Below are 6,087 nucleotides of genomic sequence, written 5' to 3'. Positions count from 1 at the left end.
TATAAATTTGATACTCATGGAATTATTGGAATCTCATCTCCAATTTGAAACCAACAGCTATGCAAATCGTTCACGTAAACAATAAGTATTGAGGCACATCAGAAACGATTTGCGCAGAAACTTACGTGCGAATCTGAATCCATTCTCATTTCAAGAATCAGTGAGAGAATCTTAAAGAATATAAAAGAAATGCTAATGAGCCAATCGTCGAATAAGCACGGTCGTCGTATCACGAACCAATCTTGTCCTATTTATCTGCGCAACCCAGTTTTTACATTAACATTTCAAACTCATCTTGCTCATTAATGCGTGAAGTGTTTCTCTTGTCTCGTACTAGGTATCAAAATAAACAGGAATAACTGAATTGCATGATTATGTAAATGAAATATCATAATTTTTTTCCTTTGTACAATAAAGACATGGGAATCCCGGTTTCCTTTTTGGGGGACGCACTGTACATCTATTTCCCACTCTTATCTTGTCCACTCATTTCAATCACCCTTCTTCTTGTCAAATCTTCCCGCCTTGACAATAGAAAAATCTCGCTTTCCACGACGCATGATGCCTTCGAGAACATAGATGTCAAGTGCGTCGAGAGTTGCTGAATCAGAGCCATGATCAGCTTGAGTAGCATTTTCGTCTTCGACTATGAGTAAGCGACATTTAGTTGCAATTTTTTTCGTAAGCTCCGAAACTTATACGACGAAAATGCTGTTCAGGTTCACCAATTTTCGACCAAGACCCCCCAGCTGTTCATTGTTTCTTGACGGGTATTTTCAATGGATTTGCTGTTTTCTTGAGCTCGTCTCCGTTACAAGTGCGTAAAGGCCCTAATGACTGTCCATCGCTGCTAATAAAATTGTCTATGATGGGCCACCATACCTGCGCAGCGCGGCATGCACTTCTTCTTTATTAATTTTTGTATGGCAATCAGTCATAAACGCATCGCCTAGAATATTATAGCTCCCAATAAAAAAACATTAAATAGGTCTAAAATATTAAGAATGCACCAAAATAGTTTCTTTCTTCTTTCTTTTCTCACTTGGTCGTTCAAATTTAAATACACACACACCTGCCCTCTTACACACACCACAAACACAACCACGCACAGTCACACACTATCTCCTTGTTCTCCCTTAAATTGATTTATTGTCTCTTTTAACCTGCACATGTATACCAAGAATAATATTGAACATTTCACTCAGTCTATAATGTGTTTAGTGCAAAGTTATCAATATATTTGGTATACTCTTCTCTCTCTTTTTTTCTACTTTCCTTGCATTTTCCGACATGACTTTCAACTGTCTTGAATGGCGCATTTCTTTACGCAAATTCAACTGTACACAAAATGTAATCAGACAGGTGACAACAAATATTTACGTTATACTATACAGTATACGCTACAGTTTTGCTCTAAACAAAGTGATTAGTTAGAATATTAATGAATAAAGCGTAATTATTTCCATAATCAAGAAGGCCCAGTATTTGTAGTCTAGTCTAATCTATTGCGTGTCGCAATATCAGGAAATCTTCCGTATGTCCATGGGTTTTAGATTTTTTTTTATAATGATCTCTTGGGAACTCCCAGATTTAGGCCGTGTCGTCAATTCGAAAGTTTTGTATTTTATTTGACAAAAACGTGCACATTGATGTACGTCTAAAGAAAATAAATCAATTAGTGTAGTATAATATTCCAAATATTAATAGCAATGATAAATCATTTGACCTCGTTGATGATGACCCTAGGTCTGTTGCTACGCGTATACATCATTTATTCTACTTCTTGGGAATACTATTCTTTTCAACAAACCCATATGAAATCTCGATTAACTTCAATATTCTCAGAATTCTCTTGCCTGCTACAACATCCACATATCCACACATAATTATCTCCATTTATTAAAGTTATAATGGTTGCCAATTCGAAGCACAAAGAATTTAAAATACTTCTCACATGAAAAGATTATTATGATATGGCATCAAATACCTACAAGAACTTGTCAAGCCTTGACCCCAAAAGGACGGGGCTATTTTGACGCCTGACAAGACTGGGACTGGACGAGGGGCTAATCTCCTCCCACCCCCCCCCCCCTTCTCTATATGATCTCGGTCGTCGACCTCGCGACTGCAATGAAAATTGGTACGATCTTTACCCATGTCATAATGTACAAAACTTTCGGATCAAAGTTTCTGAAAAATTCTCATAACTATTCAATTATGCTAATTATGCTAATTATGCCAATTTATGCATAAAATCTAAACAAGGCGGCCGTCAGATGATAAAACGGTCTATCTCGAAAATCGCTGTTCTGAGAAAAATGACTTTAAAGTTTAAAGGTTTGAGCTTTTTTATGAGACGGAAATAATGCATTTTTAGCAATGGGAAAAGAAGAAGCACAATAAACACTAATAACTGAAGATTTGTTTAGCTTATTTGGGTATTAATTATGAAATAAATGAGATTTTTGTGTAAATAGACTGTTTAACCACAGCACATGTATACACTCATATTACACATCATTAGATGGTAAAATGGTTTATCTTCTAGATCATTTTACCATCTTACGCCAATGCACAACATTCTTTAGCGATTTTCGAGATAGACCGTTTTACCATCTGACGGCCGTGTGACGTGGCGGTAAACTGGTCTAACTAGAAGATAGACCATTTTACCATCTGACAGCGATGATTCAAAAATCTCAATTAAGAAGGTTAAAAGGTTTAAGTAAAAGGAAAGTAAATTTACCTCAAAAAGTCAAATTTTCGAGTTAGACCGTTTTACCATCTGACGGCCGATCGGTAGAAAGAGCAGACGAGACATAGCCTTAGTCACAAAACAGCATAATTTATTTCTTTGCTTTTCATAACTTTTTTTCATAGATCTACTTATAGAAATCATATAAAGAATAGTGTCTAACTCCTTTCCCCGTGGTTTTAAACGTCGATGTAACCAACGTTACAATAACTCGTGAGTCATAGCTTAGCCGGGTAATATAGGAGCGCCTTGAGCACCTAACAAGGTGGATATGTGCGCAATATAAATACCGTATATTATTATAAAATGACTTTTATTGATAATATTTGAAAATGCATTGGTCCAGTTAATTGACAGAGACTCCACCGGCAACCCCAAACACCTTCTGATCTGGAGATTCTCCCACCTGGATCCCCTAGCAAACTGGAGACTCTAATTTGATGTTTTTTGCGCACATCACGAGCGCGAAGTCCCTTGCGGCGGGCGTCCTACATGGGCCCATGCACTCAAAGGTCCAGGAAGCTCTAGGGTTCTACTAAATGCTCTCTTATGCTATATCAGGCTAATTTTTTAATATGATGGCATCAGTGGCGTAATGAGCTAAAAATTTCGAAGGGGCTAGATATTGTATATCGCGTCATATTGATAAACAGTTGCGAGCGAGCGAAAATGTTGATGTTTTATTTCAGAAATCCAATTTTGTTATAGATTTTCGACATATTAAAAAATGATAATATCACATTTCACCCTCATGACTTTTTTGCCCCCCCCCCCATCTGTACGACTTAGGAGGGTACCAAGTAATTAACAGTTGCATGAATCAAATCATACATTTTGGCTTGATAAAACTTGTATGCATGCATATAAAATTGATAAGCATCTACAAAACCATACGTTTTTGTGATACGGTACCTTTATCCGTATCAACCAGTGAAGACATACTACCCCACGGCCTTAAAATTGACATTTCCATCCATCTTGTCTCAATACTTGATGATCTCTGGAGTATAAGATTGCTTCAAACGCCATAGCGATGGGCGAGATCGCGCGCAGCGTTGACGCTCTACTTACGTCTTAACTGAATATCGGCTTGGATATGAAAATTTAATTCCGGTTTTCAAAAAGGTGTTTGGGCGGGAGAAAGATCATTTAAAGCGGGAGAAAATACATCCTATGCGGGAGACACAGGGCCTGGGCGGGAGATATAAAATCTCAAGCGGGAGAACGGGAGATTTTACGAAAGTGTTGGAGTCTCTGAATTGATAAGTTTATGATTTGAATTTCCAATGCTGTCAACCATCCGATCATACTACTTTCTTACGTGCGAGCAATGTAGAAAACTTTGTTGACAGAAAAATTTGCAAATGCGCGCATGCAGTCGTAAAATTTTGCAATGTACAGAAGACCTAGCAATGAGGTAAAGTGTAGGATGCTTACGGTGTATTATTGACTTGCAAACATTTCAATATTTCGGAGAATAAACAAATTACAATGCGTGTTTAATGCAACATAGAACAATTTCACTTTGATTTTCTGGAAAGTCTAAACTTGATTCACTCCGGCTGAAATACTATGCAGATCGGCAAACCGGCTGAAATATTCTGTTGATATAATTATGGCCGGCGTTTGTGATCCTATAATGATTGGACCAATATTATGTGAACAAATCAAGGATAGAATAATATGAAGTAGCTAGAGAAATGAGGAGGAGGAGGAGGAGAAGAGAAGAAAGAGGACGGGAAGACTGAGGATATTTGTATTATACTACAAAGAATATAATAACTAAAACATAGTGTATAAAACCAATTGATAACAATATCATGAAAGAGAAACAGTTGCACAATTGTGAGTACTAAAACCAAACATAATATTATTTGAATATTGCAAAACTTAAAATACTTGGAATAAGATGTTACAAATTGTCAGTTGTTGAGTGATCATCCTAATTACCTGTCTTGAAATTGTGTTAATTAACTGTGTCTGTGTTAACTTTATGGCAAAGATTTCCAAACACTGGCACCGGCCTATGTCATAAACCGGTAAACACGCGTTTTGCATATTCAGTTTTGTTTGTCATTTTAAGAGTATAACTGAATTTGATCTTCTAATTTTCTTCTTTTAATTTCATCGGCTAAAGCCCATGGACCTGAGTTTGATTATTCAGGTTTGTTTTATAATAAGGTTTTCATGGATGAACAAAATTATAATATCATTTACATTATCATATACGGGGCCGCAGAATGATTTTGAAACAGGGGGTGCATAAAATCACAATCATTATTATGTCATGTTCATTTTCACTTTAGGGAGGGATCCAGTCGCGCCCCTTGTATTTTATTTTGATCAGTGTGTCAAAGTAATTTTGATTGGGTGCGTATGACACTTTAATTACACCCAGCCTCTAATAAGCGAATAAAAAATCGATTCTAACTTATAGTGAAGCGAATTAAAAAAGCAAATAGTTGGGAAAAGTCATTCTCTACATTTTTTAATCAATATTTCATTTTCGGTGCCATATAGGCCTACAGATTTTTGAATTATTTTCCTATGAGAAAAAAACCAACACGTACACTGTGAATTCCATGGATTAAAAATAAATCCAGATCGACTGTGAATGGTAACCAGTCAAATTTTTGATATATTTTTAATCTGTATAGGATTAACTTTTAAATCTCAAATGGTTTGAATTTAAATCTTTTAGCTTTATATGTATAAATCCTATATGGTTTAAATCTTAATCTTATATTCGGCTGGTCACTATTCACAGCCGATCTGGATTTATTGTAAAACCTTGGAATTTAGAATGTACACTGGTGTAACGCCAAGAATAGTAATGAGATACCTTTTATACTACTTGCTATAATAGCGCATGATCAAAGATCAAAACACTAACTTATACAAATTATTGTACATTAGAAAAATGATATGTTTCATACAAATTAAAGCAAGTTACATAATAGTAGGCCTATATTAATAGAAATTAAAATATTATATCCAACATAAACAAATTGGTCATGAGAACATCAAGTGACGTGAATGAAGGAAATGTGGAAAAGGACGATGCAGTTAAAGGTAGGGAAATCCAGCGGAGAAGATGGGCTAATTCACAGTCTTTTGAATTAATTGTCAATGCTTCTATTAAAGTACGTTGTATGTTTTATTTTTATGTATTCATTGACATTATCAATATTGTTATTATTAATAGGCCTATAAACCGACAGGAAAATGCAAATTATTTAAGAGAATTTCATCTCGAGAAGTCACAGGTAAATATGCCAATTAATAGCATAATACCCATGTAATCACACTAATAGTTTATTGAGATGCAATTT

This window comes from Lytechinus pictus, chromosome 4 (genome assembly GCF_037042905.1).
Source record: "Lytechinus pictus isolate F3 Inbred chromosome 4, Lp3.0, whole genome shotgun sequence".
NCBI lineage: Eukaryota > Metazoa > Echinodermata > Echinoidea > Temnopleuroida > Toxopneustidae > Lytechinus > Lytechinus pictus.
Note: the sequence above shows the minus strand (reverse complement) of the source record.